The sequence below is a fragment of the Plodia interpunctella genome, chromosome 28 (assembly GCF_027563975.2).
Source record: "Plodia interpunctella isolate USDA-ARS_2022_Savannah chromosome 28, ilPloInte3.2, whole genome shotgun sequence".
Taxonomy (NCBI): domain Eukaryota; kingdom Metazoa; phylum Arthropoda; class Insecta; order Lepidoptera; family Pyralidae; genus Plodia; species Plodia interpunctella.
This window is the reverse complement of record NC_071321.1, coordinates 935,646-954,551: the sequence shown is the minus strand read 5'-3', so window position 1 is coordinate 954,551 and position 18,906 is coordinate 935,646. Positions and strand designations below refer to the sequence as shown.

Genomic DNA, 18,906 nt, shown 5'->3' with positions numbered 1-18,906 from the left:
AGACCAATCTAATATGATACTTAGCAATTTTACCGTACCACCACTTGTAAACGCCAAAGAAAAGCTTTCCTAGTTACTAGTTTATAAGCTAGGACATGTGTACCATAAGTGTACCACCTTGTGTGTGTGTCTCTCTTTTTCTCTTCTACAATTCTGTATTCTTAATTGTCAGACCAATGTTGAATCCTGTCATGGTGTCTGGCTGCAATATTATTCTTATCATGAGTGCTATTGCTAAAATTAAGTCATCTATATAGATAACTTGAACAAAATCTAACATTATATGCATCTATACTGAAACAGTTGTATTCTTAACAAAATGTACAACAGATCCGACCACAAAACTGATAGCATCACACGATAGCATGTAATCAGATAACTTCACACAACTAAGTTATAACGGGGTTCTTACCGTTGTACATAATAATACATACACACAGAAACAGACTGGACAAAGGACGATGAGAACATTCAAAGTTCAAAAGTAATCGAGTAATTAATTAAAACATTGTCTTATATTTCATCGAAAATTAAGACGGTAAATTGGCTCCTTTCCAACTAATCAATTCAGACACTTTTTTCTAATATATCAAAAGAAAACTTTATACCAAGCTTGCAATACCTTGCTTGCTTGTATACAGTGATGTATTGTGACGTCACGGATTTTGGAATCAGAAAGCATTTCTAGTATAATTTAGTGAGACCGAAAAAAATTTAAATCTTGTAATGAATAAAACTAATCAATCAAAGTGACATTTGATTATTGTATTTGGTTATTTAAAGACCTATATATACATTATACACTTTTTATTTCATACCCGGTCAAGTCGCCAATTACATTTTAAGATAATTATTTTATGATCAAAGTCTGGTGAACTGACCCACGAACGAAGAATATCCAATTGTGTACATCGTGTATCTTGATTGGCTATTAAAAAAGATTTTTCCAAAAAATGTGATCGTAAACTTCTGTTTTTATTGCAAAAACAATATCTAAACAATGTCGAACCATCGATCAATACACATTACACAAATGACAAGAAATCTAATATCACAGTAGCTAACAACACGCGCAAACGACATAAGATTACACAGTGCGTGCACTTGAGTGATTTAAAAACCGGTCATGTGTGAGTCCGGTGCGCACACCGAGGGTTCCGTAGCTAAATTATTATTTTTTTTGCAATCAATTTGAAAATATCAAATACTAGCTGTTGCTCACAACTTCACTATGTTCGATTTAGGATCATTAATTATATTATATTCCAAATTTTATCAATTTCGGCCCAGTGGTATAGACGTGAAGGCGTGGCAGACTTAGGGTTATAATATGGAAATATGGATAACAATGACAAACTTGTTAATAATCTCAATCTATACTATTATTATAAAGAGGTAAGCGCTTGTGAGTTTGTATGTTTGAGGCGGGTAATCTCCTAAACTGCCAAACCGATTCAAAAAATTATTTCACCATTATAAAGGTACATTATTCAAAATTGCTATAGGCTATATTTTATCCCAAATTTCCCACGGGAACCAAACACCGGGCAACATCTAGTTATACGATAAGAAAACCCTTGGACATTGGCAACACGAAACGGGTCACGGGACTCGCTTGAAAGCCCCAATGTCGATTGTTAATAATCAATGTTCAATGACTATTATAAACTCTTGATAGAAAACAAATAGAACAAACAATATTTTAACGTATGGAACCCTGAAAAACTGCTCAGAAATCAACCTTATTCCGTTGAAAGACTATATGTTGACAGCGTTGAAAGCATGGGAGTTCTTGTGATCGATCAGAATGGTTTCACAGCAAAATCTGACTTTGTACAATGTGATATTGGTGGAGTAAGTGGGCGAGTACACTGGCATTATACATATATATATATATAACTGTTAACAAATTATGTAAATATATTATTTCTTTTTACAAAATTGTCATTGACAATAGTCAAAACAGTCGTCAGAGAATCTTATTGCATTCAACACGTGACTACGAAATCATGCCCGTGCAATAAACCGGAGTTTCCACGCCGGGAACCGTATCCCGTTTCCACGCCGGAATGCATCATTGGGTCATACATATCATAATTATGCATTGTTATCTACACAAAACGTGTATATAAAATTTCAGCTGATAGATGCACTTAAGATTGAGTGGCAAGATTCCACTCAACACAACGAACAAACTTATTGACATATAGGTTGAGAGCAGCAGTGTAATTACAGGGTACTGTGGCAAAAGATCCTAGGCCACAATGCCGGCAAAACAACCTGTATGTTTTTTTTTCTAGGCAAACGGCTATAAAAAAAACATAAAGACTCGACCATTATAGCATATGTTAACTCGAAAGTGTGTTTTGTTATTCGACGCACGCGAAACGCTCAGATGTCCGTCCGTCACGCGATGGGGTAATTTTGCGCTGGATGCTGGCAACACCGCTGATGTCCGGGATTTATTGATATTTAATTTGGCTGTATGTATCGATTTGTATGCCTATGAATAGAATGAAAATCCCATCCATGAAACATTTATATTCATCGAATTTATTTTATGATTAATTGACCGAATGAAAATGCAATGGAAAATCATTATTAGTAAGTACCTTCCCGCCGCCTACGTACGTTGTATAGATCTCTAAAACTACGCAACGGATTTTGATACGGTTTTTTTTAACAGGAATTATATTCCTGAGGAAGGTTATGTTTATTAAGATTTTACCCGCGCGAAGCCAGCACGGACCGCTAGTCATTTACAATCTTTTTTTGATGATCTTAGTGATTTATTCATGATCGTCACATGGCGACCAATCCGCATTAGGTACCAGTCACGACTGGTTTGCTTAACATGCCATCGAGTTTATGTGAAAGGGAAGTCTACAAACTAGATATATATACATATAACAGATTAACATTTAAGATTTAATGCAACGGTGTTGCCAATTATGATTAAAAACTATTCACTTCCTTCGAAACTATCATCATTAATCGAGCAGTGATGCGAATGACGTTGCAAATTATACATTAATATCGATGTATCGATCGATAGATAGATAGATAGATAGATCTACGTGTCGATCAAAATTGTGCGTTTTAACTGCAAACTACAGTTATGTTTTCCTTCCTGAAGCAAGTATATAGTGGCTCCAGTATACAGAACTAGCTTTAACCCGTCGAGATGAAAGGTACCCTATGTTCTTCTCTAATACATCAAACTACATGTATGTAAAATTTCAAGAGGATTGGTTGAGTGGATAGAGCGTGAATAGGGAACAAACGAACTTACTTTCGCATTTATAATATTAGTTGGAATTGTACAGATGGATATAAATAGCACCAACACAACCGGAACCTCAATATCGATAGTTTACTGGCTTTGATAACAATCGATAAATCCAAGTAATCGATGAAGGTCTAAAGAAGCTTCCAAAGCCAGAATGAATGAGTGGAAATGTGGATTCACTCCACAATTAACTGATCTGATCTTAGCCTCCAGACCACCGAATCTTTTGTCAAATCAGACGTAGCAAAATATACTTGTTTGATGGTGGAAATAAACTATATATTTTCTTTTTTTTTTTCAATTGCTGTCGCTACTTACTGGTCTGAATCGATATAATTTGTCTGCTATTTCGACTCAAAAAGAAAAAGATAAATCGACATATCGATAGTCTCGCAACACTAATAAAAAAAAAAAAACAAATACACATCGCGGGCCGGAATACAGACGATGTAGTGCGGGTTTGCAATCCGCTTTTCACTATCGAATCTTTTCGCCGTGGGACAAGTCACCGTGTGATTTTCACGGGACGACAACCGTACCGCAATGATTGGCTGCGATAGTGAATTGCAAACTCACGCTCAGGCCAAATTCTAATCACTCCGTCGATAGGCCGTGACCCCGAATGTGAATGTTTAACATATCGAAACGTCAGAACCTAGTCCATTATCATAGAAAGCAGATGGGTAACCGGTTGAGTAGATAGAAGGTACCACGCACACGTGAAATTACTATTATTTATTAAGCACGGAAAGAAAGTTTTTTACTTTTCAATGCCATATACTTATTAACGTTAAAGTAAAATATTTTATACATTTTTTACCGCAGGCGTAGTCGCAGGCAAAACCTTCTCGTATTCATATAGTAATTCATAATCAATTCAATAAAATCTCACCCTGTTATTCATACTTTGAATAATAATATTATTTATTAATGATAATAATTAAATATTGAATAAAACATACTTAAATAAACATAGCTTAAAGAATGCTTTATCTTTTTTATGAATAACAGGGGATGGGTTCTAATGCGTTATTTTATTAAATTTATAACGTTAAAATGTTGTCAATGTTGCCATATCAAACTAGTTTCCCTTGATTAAGGGTAATGACAATGACATCACATATGGTTAAACATTTGAATAGTCTGCGCCTAAAACGTACTTGATTTTAAGACTTGAAATATTTCATATTATTTATTTTAAACACATTCGTAAACTCGACATATAATTACTACTTTCAAGTAGATTTCAAAATTGGCACGATAAATCAATAATTGCATCCTTATAACACTGCACAATGACTTAAAAACATCCGACATAACCGCGCTGCGCAATAGCCAAAATGTTAATTGCGCAATCGTTTCTAATAGTTACTTAACTCAAATAGAACTGGATTAACTGGGTTTCTCTTCGCTACTGTTTGTTTTGATGATATATTACTCTTTCTTGTCTTCTTCTTGTCGAATGGCTATTATCTGCGTTGCCAGATGTACCGATTTTGGTGAGACATCCCGATTATTAACTCCACAATTTACTGTCCCGCTTTTTTCGATTTAGTCAGAAGCAAAAAAAAAACCACGACATCGGCAAAAAATATGAAAAAACGATTTAACTATGTTGGAAGAATGTAAACAACGCCTAAGCATTAAAAAAATATTCTATAGTTTATGACCCGCTCGTGGAACCTTTTTAATTGTCTATTCGCGCTAATGTCACTTAATATACTTACGTTGGACTTTTTCAATAAACTGTTTTAACGAGCATTCTCTTTAAATCGTATATTTCCTACGAAGTATATAAATTTCAATATGTCTTTATTACGCCCCGCGTTCGTAGAAATAATCCCGCTTTTTTACTCATTGCGTTTTCAAAAATCCCGCCTTGCCCAAATAAAATTTAACGTCGCTGGTTATTATATGTATAATTTTCGACCAATATGTGGTTATACGATTATGGCTCATCGTTGGCTTTGTTTGGATCCTTCATCGTGCAAGGCGTTGGGCAGTCGGGGCACGATAACAGGTGATCCATATGCTGGACGGTACTGCAGTTACACAGGCTATATGGTTGGAAAAACCCCACTTGGCTCGGTTTTCGTAGCATCTCCATACACCACCCCGGAGAAAAAATGGAGTGTAACATTAATATGAAAGGATATTATAAATTTCTATTACAACATTTTACGGAACGTCGAAGTTGTTGACATTTAAACTGTTGCTATTTCGATCGAAACTGGTTTCCCTGAAATTGGGGTAATGATATATTCAATGACTTTTATGTATGTAATCATTGATTTTGAATTTAAAATTCTAAATATGCTCTGATAATTTTGTGATACTTCAATATGTGTTTCGTGTTTTTATATTTATTAGAAATTTGAGTGCGTTCGACCTCAATTTAGCTTGATGAGGTCTAAGGTGTAACACACCAGCTTTAATAATGCCAATTCACTCTTGCCTTGTTCCCCAAAATTATCATATAATATAAAGACAACTTATAGATGAGTTTAACTTCTAGATAATAAAAAATTACTTTTTTTTTGCTCGTTTTAAGACAATATCAGTGTCCGTTAAATTGTCGCTGCGATGACACAAAATATTTCTGACTGTATGACTAAACAAAAATCTTTATAAATAAACGTCGAATCATGCTCAAACCGTTAGGCTGTTTGCCCACGACAACGAAATGCAATTTTTGTTAGAGAAGAAGTTTGTTAGTTTTGAATGGCGGTGGTGGTGTAATGGTGAAGACCTGCCTGTGGATCGAAAAAGGTCTCAGGAGTTTGTATACCAATCTGACTCATGTATAGTAGTTTTCGTAGAACACCACTTGCTTCCGGTGAAGGAAAAACATCGTGAGAAAATCTGCACGCTGGTTGACAGTTTAGTTCCCTAGTGTGTAGGCGACTACCTGCCACTAGATGGCGGTAAGTAGTCGTAAGTCACATCAGATGCCTTTAGGCGACTTGAATAAAATCTGACACCAGTGTTAGCAATAACAGTGTCCACTTTCATACTTTTTAATACTACTAATAACATTCTGCCTAAGAGATGTTATATTAAGAGCAAAAAATACCACAGGAAGTCATCCATCACATTCTATTATATCCACATCATTTATTGATAGTATTTCATTTAATATAATGGCTAGTGTGACGCAGATGATATATATTTAATACTAGCTGTTGCCCGGGGCTCCTCCCGCGGCATAAAATAGCCAATTTCACGTTCAAGCTCTCCAACTTCAATACTGTGTTTTGACCGGAAAGAAGAACAAAGAAAATTATAATTATAGGAGATGTCATATTGCCATTTCGTAGGGCTGAAGCAGACGAGTGGGGTAAGCGGTTCCGCCGTCCTTGCTGAACGGAAAACGTAACAAGCTGCTTAGCGTCTGTGCACCTTTCATTCTAGCTGTGCGCAAGTTGATACAATTCAACCATGGCTGAGCGGGAACCAACTCGGTTATGTGTAACATTGTAATTTATAATGCTGATTTTGTTATAACTAAATAAATATTTTATCTTTCTTCTTTCAACCGTTGCCCCGAGAGTAGTTGTATGTAATATATCAGGTTACAAAGTCAACAGAAGCAGCTCAAACCAGACTGCAACCCATTAAGCTGTGAGGTACAGCAAACCGCTACAGGGCACAGCGGTGACCCCTGACATATCGTACGTCGCGCATAATTATGTTGGTCTGTACGTGCGGCGTCAACTAGAATGTGAAATCATGAGGGTAATGTCACAGTGACTTTGTTTTTCTTCAAGGATACAAACATCTCTCGGAGCTGTGGCGACGTGAAGTCGAGGCTCAGTGTGAAAATAACCTCGAAATTGTTAAGTTTCGCCTGTGATTTTAAAATCGGCCGTCTGCCTGACTTCAACCCTCCTTGGGAATGCTATTGTTGCCAAGCTGCCAAGGTATGCAAAGACCATAGGGAAGAAGATGTAGTAAAGTGGAACCTGGGCTCTTAACACCTGATGGATCAAGCACTCAGATGAGAAAAACAAGGAGATAACACACAGAGACAATGAGAGAGAGCTGTTTAGGCTATGTGTTCTTCGCTTCATTACAACATCCATGGAAGGATCAGAGTCCTATTCTGGGGCGGAACCACAGATCACTAAAGAAATATAAAGAATCATTGGGATAAATAAATGTTGACCGAAGAATAACGAACAGACATCGCTGAAGAATTATTAAAATCTTCATTAAATAGATTAGCTCTATTCACTGTAATGTTATAAATACAAAAGTTTATACAGATCTCTCTATTGTTATATAATATCTCAAGATAAAACGTTTGTTGATCTCCCATAAGTAAATAATGATGAATGCTGCGACTACGCGGTCACACGCACCAACTCGCCACACGATGATTGAGAAGCGGAAGCGACAATGAACTTGGCGGGAAGCGGGCGTTCTCAATTTAAAATTTTAATTTTGTTCTATGTTCGAATTAAAATTTAACAAATCTTTCCGAGCGCTCTAGTTTGTCGGGGTGAAATATTTTGAAACATTGCAACATTATTTCTTTTAAATAGCCGAGGATTTTGACATTCGATGTCACAAAACTCATTATTTATTGCAAAATATAGTTGGTTTCTATAAAAATAATAGAGGAAGAATTTTATAAAAATAGGTTATGTCAAGGTGATTCTCATAATCTCATGTGAATAAAAGTTGTAAATACGCAAGTTTCAATATTTCATATTTTCGAGATCGCTACTTACGAAGACTATTTATGGAACCAAATGTACCTGTGAATTAAAAAAAATATAAATTACTAAAATAGCAGAGACTCAGTAAACAATATATGAAACAATCAGATTTGATGACGCAATAGTTGTTATTAAGTGTACAGCAAATTCAACATGGCCACCACAGCCCGGCTAGCTCAGTCGGTAGAGCATGAGACTCTTAATCTCAGGGTCGTGGGTTCGAGCCCCACGTTGGGCGACATTCTTTTTTTTTTCTTAATTTTATTTTACTGGCCAATATTCAAACATTTTTATACCAAACCTTTTTTTAAAGAATTATTTTTTTATTCATCTAACTAAACTTCATACTATCCGCCATATTGCGAACATATTTCAAACGGTAGCCATTTATAACCTTTAAATTCCCCCACATTGTGTTTCTTTTACGCTTGACGGAGCATTCCCAGCGGTCGCCACATGTTATAAAAACAATTCAATAAAAAATCATCTTTATAATGTTTGGCAAAGAGCTGATTTCGGCTTGACATTTATTTTACTCGATTTAAAAACACTAATATTTTCTCAACAAACCGAGGAGGCGAAGAGTTATAATCTGTTTTGATTTTTAAATTAGAATTTTAATCTGAACAAATAAAATGGACATTTCGGGATTTCTTCTCAGCATTGGTCGTTCCGAAATGCCAGTTAGTTTGCAGCTTTTTGAGAGAAATTTGACGCGAAATTGACGCGGGCGAATTCGCGGGCAAAAGCTTTTTTATTTATTGTCTCTTTTTTACTTTGGATTCATACCATTATTGTGGTGTCGGAAACTCGAAACTATGTGTTAGGATAAAAAAATTAACTTGAGGTTAATATGTAAATGTATCAGTTTATTATTCTGTTTAACATTTAACAGACTTCGGTAAAAAGACATTTTTTATACGTGGCGAATCGTGAACATAGATAAAAGAAATATATATATATATATATATATATAAAGGTCGCGAACTTTTACAATAACTTCGAATACGATAGTACCTATACCTATGACATTTCCTGATATCCAGAGATCCCAAGGGATGAGGGAGGACCCATAAAGGGGTATGACGTCATCTAGACCGTCGCGACGTCTAGGCGGCTGGGTACGGTCTGCAAGCAAGGCAGATTTTTCTTCAAGAGTCAATTGAGGATTTTGTGGTCCTATACTTGTACATCTGCTGTCCTGTTTCAACAGCTCCACGTCCTGCACTATGACTTGAACGAGGTCAACGACAGATTCAGATTCAAAATTCTTTATTCAATTTAGGATGATATACATCACTTATTGACGACAAACGGAGCGATCCGCGTGGCCTAACACTGTTTAAATAGCCATACCGACTCGACAACCACATTATAATTGAAACGTAATCTTGAAAGGAAAACATCTCCATCCATTTTTGACGACCTCCGTGACCTAATGGTCATCACGCCGGACTGCTACACTGGAGGTCCCGGGTTCGATCCCCGGTCAGGGAAACATGGAAAATTATCTTTTTCACATTGACTTGGATCTTGTTTATCTATATATAGTACTAAATGCGCCCTGGGGCTTCGCTCCTTTGGGAATTTCGGGATAAAAAGTACCCTATGTGTTCCAGGTTATAGTGTATCCGTGTACTAAATTTAATACCAATCCGTCCAGTAGATTTTGCGTGAAAGAGTAACAAACATACACACACACACACACACACACATACATCCTCACAAACTTGCGCATTTATAATATTTAATAGGATTATCTCCTTGCCGACATCAAGCCAGCACTATTCTCTTATGCTAACGCTACCAAAAATAGGGTGACTAACATTTTCGACAGACAGGGGACGCATCCCTTGCTATTTTCGCGCCATTTCTAGGTATTGTGACATTTTGGGAGTTGAATCATGGCGTTAAGAATTAGTTCCATGAATTGTGGGAATGATATTATGTTATGTGTGCTTTTTGTGTATGGTTCGAATCCTATTCGTGCTATGTATTTGTTCCAATCTGACTCATGTATAGTATTCATTGACCTTACGAAAATTACAACAGTGCAAAAAAGAATGGTTTATGAGATACAGCCGGGTGACAAGCGGACTGACAGCGGTGATTTTAAATCAAGACCTGTATGGTATAAAGTATTTAAATTATATACCTAGTTTCATTTCAAATAATTGAGCGAACGAACAACTTTTGAATGTCTGAACCGATTTTAAACAACCGCATCGAAATCGATTAACCCGTTGATGAGATACGGTGCCACGTATTCATATTATTTATTCGCCAACCAAGTGTTACAATGATCTTAAAAGTTAATTACAATAGTGTTTATAACTTAAACAGACAGACACACTTAGCGGTCAAATCTATAACGCCCCTCTTTTTGCGTCGGGGGTTAAAAATTGGTTGCGTTCACAAATCTCTAACCCCCTTATTAATAAAAACCTTATTTTCTGATTAGCCTCGGAATAGTTTTTCTTTGTATTGTATCGTTCTTTCAATGTCAAATGCTGAAAAGAGAAACAGAGACAAAACAAAGATTTCCTAATCAGAGAATTGAATGTTTATTAATAAGGCGCTTACAGTCTCAGTAATAGGGTTCCGTTTTACCCTTCGTATACGGAAACCACGGGAAAGATAATATTAACATTTAATATAGCATATTGTGTTGTATAACATTGTAGAAAATAATAAAATTACAGGTAAAAATAGACTCGGTTGGTTTGGACACGTGATGTGGAAAGAGAATCATTTACAGAGGAAAGCTTTAAGTAGGAAGGTACACGGATATAGAGGACGAGGATGGCCTAGGAAGAGATGGATGGATTGTGTCAGGGAGGATGTGAGGCTGCTGGGGGTGGACCCAAATATGGCAAAAGATAAAGAGAATTGTGGAGGGAACAGACATTTTGCGCCGACCCCAGATGATGGAACAAGGTAAGGCAAATGATTGTGTTGTACATACATTTTTCCTTAATAAGAGTGACTGACGTCCCGCCCAACCCATGGGACGCAATGCGGCTGATATCTGGGTCAAGGTGGGGCTGGGGCTTCGGATGACATCATACAGACATAGACAACGTAGACAGAGAAATTAATAGACAACAACATAGATCCCTACATAGTCCATAGTCATCATCATAATATCGAGTGAGTTATTGCTAACACTGGTGTCAGATTTTATTCAGGTCGCCTAAAGGCACCTGACATGACTTTTTACGACTACCTACCGCCATCTAGCGGCAGGTAGTCGCATACACACTAGTGAACTAAACTGTCCAACAGTGTGCAGGTTTCCTCACGATGTTTTCCTTCACCGGAAGCAAGTGGTCGTCTATGAAAACTACTATAATATGAGTCAGATTGGTAACCAACTCATATGGCACGAGTAGGATACGAACCTGAGACCTTTCGATCCACAGGCGGACGTCTTAACCATTACACCACCACCGCTACTACTACATAGTATAAAATAAAGTCTCCTTATATAAGCTTAGATGTTTAAAACTACGCAACTGATTTTGATGCGGGTTTATTAAATAGACAGTGTGATTCCTGAGGACGGTTTAGATGTATATTTTTTATGATTTTACCCAAGCGAAGCCGGGGCGGGTGGTTAGTGAAAAATAATTCAGAAATTAAAAAGCGCACTTGGAAATAAATACACGAAAAGAAACGGGACAAAGTGAGTTATTTTATCTAACATTCTATACAACAATATTAGTATTATAACTGTCTGTCTGTTTGTAATAATAGCCTTACCACAAGCCGCAATTGAGTACACATTGTATACGAAGGGCGATAGTTTAAAGTATAGTGTGTGTGTGCAGTTGCACGCCAACATTGACAAAACAAAAAATATTAGTTAACAACTCAATAAAATGAAGATCAACCATGAAAATGGCTAAGCGCGAGTTGCATAGCACAGTATAGGGTTCTGTATTGCGAGTATGTGAAAATGCATACTAATATTATATATTAATGAAAAGTCTGCCTGTCTGTTCAGCTTTCACGGCTAAAACACGAGACTGATTTTAGGGTTGATGTGGGAATTATAATTAAAATATAGATACAAGTTACTAGTATGTTGGTTTATTAGCGGGGGCGCAGGCACGCTAGTACCCTATTACACTTCACACGTTACATATACATATCAATGTAATATGTGTCCCTGCACCGATTTTTATGTGATAAGCATGTAGTTAAGACCCACGTTCAAACATCTTTTTTTTTCCAAAATTAACCCCGAAACGACTATAATGGGGTGTGAAGTTTTGTGTGAAAATCATTTCTGTTCCGCAGAGACATTCACGCGGGATAAGCCGCTGGCAAAAGCTATTTATTGTTTGCCATTTCTTCGTTATTTCTGCAATCGAAGTTCTTCGCACAAAAATCAGGTTTTTTATGAAATATGTTGCAAATGCATTTGGGGTTCAGTACATCACGAACGAAAACGAAAGGGCGAAACCCTTGTCAAATCACTCGTACGTCTGTCTGTCTGACACCACCTTGACAGCAATCTATAGACGAGTCACAATACTTGACCCGGTGATCAACATTGGGAACTTTCGAAAGTCTATTAGAGAAGTTATTTTTATTCAACAGTAGCGACAACAACAACACCCGATCAGTGATTAAAGTAGGCCTAAGTTGTATGGAACCCTAAAGAGAAACCGACTCGCACTTGCCCAGTTTGTTGTAATGTGTTAATGTACCATCATTTGCGAACTCGAGCTTGGCAAGTTAGACTGTCGGTTAACCGTAACTGTTAGTTATCAGACATTTGGTGTCACCGTGACTCAGCGTTACGTAATTATAACTGTGTTTTTAAACTAACTATAATCTTGTGGCGTGTAGTTCCCGCCTTAGAATATGACCGGCTCCACACTGTCGTCGAACAGTTTGCCAAACTTTGGCGAATTCGGTACACATAGCCGGTTTTTCATTGCGGTACCTAAATAAAAGCACTCTTACGAATTTATGTGGATAAAAGATCCCCTGTCGCATCTATTTGTCTGTATGAACGCGATAAACTCAAAAACTATCTGACGATTTTTGCACGAATTTGACCAATAGATGAGTGTGATTCCTGATAAAGGTTTAGGTGCATAGTTTACTATGTTTTTACCCGAGCAAAGCCGGGATGGGCCGCTAATCTATACTATTATTATAAAGAGGAAAGAGTTTGTGTGTGTTTGTATGTTTGAGGCGGGTAATCTCCGAAACTACCGAACCGATTTCAAAAATTCCTTCACCATTAGAAAGGTACATTATCCAAGATTGCTATATGCTATATTTAATCTCAAAATTCACACGGAAGCGAAGCCCCGGGCAACAACTGGTAATATTATAAAATGCGATGTTTATTTGTTACCTTTTTACGCTTTATCTCCATAATAAATCTTATATCGTTTACACAAAAGTTCCCGTGGTAAATTCACGCGGGCGAAGTCGCGGGCAAAAGCTAGTAACTATTATAATACACGAGATAGAATAGTAGTCCAATACTACGTCTCAACGTGTCCGGCACACAGGTTTCCATCAATTTACATACAAATTAATATGTATGTTGTATGATCGAGTCGCACCGCGTCGTTTAATGTCGCTTATTGTAGTACGCGAGCTGGATGCTAAAAGCTTAACAATTATCAAAGCAAGTTTAAAGGGTTTTAGGACCTATTTCATGATGTGATAGACATTTATTCAGAAGTTGCACCTTCACAGGTGATTTACACGTTAAATATTTTTAAAAAATCCACGGTGTTCCTCAAAGCTACAAACTACTGGCATTAAGGGACGACCGCTGCTGAGAAGAAACGCCGAATGAAATTAATTTACATTGCTTGGTCATGTCAGAAGGTCTTACTCACGGCAGGATTATGGAGTGGACTCAATGATACTATATGTATGTATTCATAACCGCCTGTGATCGAAAGGTCCCCCCAGGTTCGAATCCAACTACCACAAGAGTTTGTTACCAATCTGACTCATGTGTAGTAGTTTTCATCGTCCACCACTTGCTTGTAAGGAAAATATCGTGAGGGAACCTTACACACTAGTTGATTATCAAACATATATATTGGACTAGTTCATTATTGGATGGGCCGTACGCTTGTTCACATACTAACACAAACAAACCCTGTGGAACCGGGCACGAGCCTGTCTGGAAAGTCGAAAGCACGAAAGTATGTACGTGCTGCGAAAAGCGAGTGAATCACGGTACAGCAACATGGAAAAGTCTGATTGAATGATCATGTTATTTACGAATTAACACGTGAACTTTCGCTTTTCGCACGCCCAAAAAAATCGTGTGTTATGTCTGTTTTTTTTTTTTTTTGTATTATATCTACTTGTAGATTTTTTGGTTTAATGTATCGTCAACTGTTGTTAACTTTTTGAAAGTTGAAATAAATCAATATGTTTGCTTGTCTGTCTGCAATCTTGCAAGTTAGATTTCTCCTACTTCCAGTTGTCCTATAGAGTCGAAATTTACCACGTCGCTTCAGTTTCCATAACATTATAAAGATAAAAGTGACCTGATGGTGCACCCAGGATCGGCTTCCAACGAGGGAACTCCTTTACGGTTTACAGCACAGACATGGCTATTTTATCAGGCCATAAATGCTACAAGACCTCTTTGACGACAATAAAAACACTGCACTATTGTGAAAAGTGATGAAACTTTGTCACATTTTATTGTGAAAAGGCAGTTTCTGTTTCGGTTTCAGCGTACAGTTCTGTCGCTGAGTGTACCCACTACCAATATAATTTATTGCGCCGTCATGGCTATGTCCACCTGTACCATTTGAGATGGCATGTCATAATTATGTATAGTTAGAATACATTAATATGTAATTAGATAAATAATGTGCCCATAGATTTAATTTAGGTATATCTTCTTCATATATATTTCTTCGTATTTCCTCACGGCTGTGGGTCGTGGTCATTACGTGGAATGAAACACACACAAACAACTTTCTTGGCACTATTAATGGAGTGGCACAATTGTCTTCTCCATTTCACAAACAAGTTAATGATCAAGCAGTGTGCAGGTTTCCTCACGATGTTTTTCCTTCACCGGAAGCAAGTTGTGGTAGATTAATACTACTATACATGAGTCAGATTGGTGTACAATCTCATAAGATTAGTACTGACTGGCTTGCCGCATCTAATGGTCGAGTATATCCGTGATAGTTAACTTGTTTACTAACATCCAAAATCAAATAATTTATTCACAAATTAGGCTTTCACAGGCACTTTTTCACGTCATATTCTAAATTAAATGATATTTACCAAAGCTGGAAACTACTAGCATTTCGGAACGACCACTGCTGAGAAGAAATGCCGAAAGAAACTCATTCACACAGTGTTGATCCCTATTAAGCCAGAATGGCTTACCATTTATTAAATATAAATTTATGTATAATTTGTATTTTATTATTTGTCTACCAAATATTGGTAATTGTTATAAAAATGTAATGTACATTTCTTAATAATAAGTGAATGAAATTCTTCTTTTGTGAAATAAAGCTCTTAAACCAAATGTGGCACAAAACAAACGTGATTGTGTGGTACAAAATCGTAGGCCCTCGAATTTGACCCACACACTTTGTTGCCTTTGCCTAGTTATTAGACAGTAAGTTAAATTAAACGCACGCAAACAAAGGGTCCATCAAAATGGCAATAGAGATCAATTAGTGCTGGGATAGATAAAAGAAAAGCTTTGGATATATCTCTGTACAGTAAACTATATCAACCTGGTCAAATTCATTGCAAAACCTCCTCTATTACCGCGTTGTTAAGGCATTTTGTCAATTCAAAGTAATATAGTGTGTATCATGGAGCGCACATCAACCCTCAATTCAAAATTTAAGTTATACAGTGTGTATCATGCAGCGCACATCAACCCTCTTCAGTTGGTCGTCTCAGACATCATGGGGGAATATGGGGTGGTTCTAATTTAGGTCGGGTGTCACACTCCATGAGAGGTCAATATCGTCACAAAAATATTCAGCCCGGTCCAAATACATAATATGAATAAAAATCAATCGGTAATGTTATAAATGCGACCAGCTCATCTTGCTACAAAACCAGTTTGATGTAAAATGTTAATTTTTATCATAAAATTCTAATAAAATCACGGCTTCTGTAAACTTATATTTAGTTTCATATTAGGTGTCATACTGTATGTAATAAAATGTATAATGTAATGACAGCCGAAACTGTCGCCAAACTCAAGACACATGCCGATGGGAATGCGTGAACATTGCATAGTTAGTATGAGTGCTTTATGAAGGTTCAGGGGCCTTACCATCATCTCTTAACGCGATCCACTTTACGACCTAAACTGAACTGCATCGCAAATTCGTACCATCGACTTATTTTTTTGTATGAATGCGATTCATTTTAGGTTCTTAAATTGAACTGAGTTGCATTGGAATCATTCTGTAAAAGTTGATGGTAGGCTTACAGGTGTGTAATGTATGCCATAAAAAACATGCTGTAAAAATAACCAAGTCTCGCAGCTCAGCTTTTTTTCTGTAAAAAGTTGTGAGATCCATGTTACCAAGTCGGTTAATTTATTTAGTCCCTACTTAAGGGACCTGCTGTCTTAAGTTATTATTATATGAATATTAAAAATCTTTTATGTTTTAAATAAATAGATCGACTTGGCCATCACATGAAACTGTCGTGTCCTCAAATTATGTTTTTAGACTGGCTGCTAGTAATAAATAAATAAAAAAGCTTCAACCCAAACTCATTCAACAAATTAAAAAATGTTTTTTCTTATGAATACAGCCCATAATCTGAACTAGAACAGGAAAAATCGCCTCGTATGGTATTAACCAATTAGACCTCAATTAAGATCACATTGAAAATGGAACAATTTGCAAAACCTAATCTAATGAACTGAAGTTAATTTGCAAAAATAAGGTGAAGTCAATCACTTTCTCTATTTCAAAACTGAGAAAGCTAATTGTAACTCTAATTTTATATGTTTACTAGCTTTTGCCCGTGTTAATTTCCCACGGGAACAGTAATTTTTCCGGGATGAAAGGTATCCGTTGTTTCAAACTACATGTACGCAAAATTTCAAGAAGATTTTTTGAGTAGATAGAGCTTGAAACACACTGTTTTGTAGACCAATCAATAAAAGAAATGGTCATAGATATAAAAAAGCATGGGTGGTCCAGTGGTTCTGATACTTTTTTTTTCCTAACTGTTAAAGTCCCACAGCTGGACAAAAGCCTTGCCTAATTTGTTTAATTAGAGAAACAATTACTGCTAGGATTGAACTACTTTCATAATAGATTTGTAAATTGCGTATAAATATACTGGAGTCTACTGTAGCGAAATAATTACATAGAATGTGCCAGCTTCTTCCTTACAGACTGTAAACATCAATTAAGGAAAATGGCTATAAACTGGAGATTCTTCTCATAAGCAATGGGCTAGCAACTGCCACTAAATTCCAAAAATAAGCCCTAAAGCTAACTCTTGGCTCTGTCAACTTCGTAAGGGATAAAGATGTGATAATGTGACATGGTATCTGTATCTAAAGTCTTGGGTGGGTTGTCTAAAGATGTGAAAATGAGCTTTAGCCATAATTAAATAGCCTTTGCCCGACTTGCATGTGAACAAGAATCTGTTTTACTTCAGACCAATTCAAATTTCTTTATTCAACTCAGGATGATATTCATCGCATGCTGAAGTTCACCACAGCCTGTTCTCCTAAGACGTCAAATGTGGATTCGTACATTTTATATAATGCCATTAGGGAGTACATTTTTAGATTAGTTTGATGTTGACTACTAACACAGTCAATGATTTGATAAAATGTCCTTTTGAAAACCAAATTTTTGATATCTTCAGTTTTGTTAAGGGAAATTTAGTATGTTGTTATAGATTTAACCTATGGATCTTAGTTGATCCAGGTTTGCATAGGTTCAATGTAAAAGAAAAATGTTAACGTACCTTATTAGCATGTATCAATCATCCATAGAAATCCAAAACGTTGAATACCGCAGGTATCACAAATCACTTAAAAATATTATGAAAACTTTTAGAAAACCAGTCGGACACGATTTTAACAAAACTGTACACTGTTTAACAACGATAAATCGCAGGAAATCGAACGAAAACCACACAGAAAGAGTTGTAAACAGGAAGAAGACAAATAACATACATTTACGACACGAAATCAAACATTTTCACTGTATTTATGCAGTTTATTTCATAAAGTTTTAATTTCACGATGCAATTGGAGATATAACACTTATAAATCACATTTAATTGTTCCGTTTTTGAGATATTTTTCATATAAATTAATTTAATTAATTTACTGCGGTTGAGCGAACGAGACACCCATACCAAAAGTCAACAACCGATTGACATTTTCACATTGCTGGACGCGACGCCATTTTTCTGTAGTGTTGTCATTATAAAGTTTGAATCTCCCCATTTTCAAGAAATACATTTTTTATATATAGTATTAGTAAGTTTTTTATGTAGATAATTTAATTTTTACACAAAAACTATTTTATGTAATTTTACTGTGAATTTTAGTATATTTCAATTTATTTTTTTCATTGTCACTATTGCCATCTGGTGGCCATTAATAAACCTTATTAATGTCGCATTGATAATGCAAAAGCAAGAATAGTACTTTTATTCAATGTACTGGTGTTAACACTTAGAAAATAGATGTCACTACCAAACTGACTAAACAAAAATATACAATGGTTATCGGCAAAGATCGTGGCGAATCGACAGACCTGTCTTTTTGTAAATGTATATATTTAACCTTATTTGATTTTATTTTAGTAGCAACACAGATTGTAGCAACGGTAATAGGACAAAAAAACGGTTTGAAAATAAAACTTTGAATATGGGGTA

The 18,906-nt window shown here is 36.2% G+C and overlaps 1 non-coding gene across 1 annotated transcript; it reads left to right on the top strand.

Annotated features, from left to right (window-relative positions):
• The first annotated feature begins 8,175 nt into the window (after positions 1–8,175).
• TRNAK-CUU (transfer RNA lysine (anticodon CUU)) lies at positions 8,176–8,248 on the top strand. The gene has a single exon. It is a non-coding gene; the product is annotated as a tRNA-Lys (tRNA).
• Positions 8,249–18,906: the final 10,658 nt, after the last annotated feature.